Below are 451 nucleotides of genomic sequence, written 5' to 3' on the forward strand. Positions count from 1 at the left end.
AGAGGAACGTGGGGAAGGGGGTGCCAAAGAAACAACTTTATCTCACTGGCAAGACAGGACCAAGAACAAACCAACCAAGAGACTTGGCACACGGCCCCGGTTCGCCTCAAGCACAAGTTCCTACAGTAGTAAGTTTCTGCAACACTTCACAGCTCTGACCCTGCCCACAGCCGCAGCTAGGGGACTGAGGAAGTGGATCGTCTTCGGGCGGGAGGCCCGAAAAGGCAGGAAGTGGAAGCAGGGGCCATTTGTGGGAAAAGGGAAGGAGCAGCGACAAGGGACAGGCTAGGGCACCGCCCCCACGTCCTCAGCCCCAGGCCGGTCTGGGAGGCTCGAGGCTTTCCCCAGGGGACTGGCCAGAGACAAGCGGGGCCGCCGGCCTCGGGGCGCGAAGTGTCCGGTCGCTGCCCGGCTAGAGCCCGGCGCGGAGAGCGCGAGCGCAGGAGGCCAC

Source organism: Galeopterus variegatus, unplaced genomic scaffold (genome assembly GCF_000696425.1).
Source record: "Galeopterus variegatus unplaced genomic scaffold, G_variegatus-3.0.2 Scaffold4182, whole genome shotgun sequence".
Classification (NCBI taxonomy): Eukaryota; Metazoa; Chordata; class Mammalia; order Dermoptera; family Cynocephalidae; genus Galeopterus; species Galeopterus variegatus.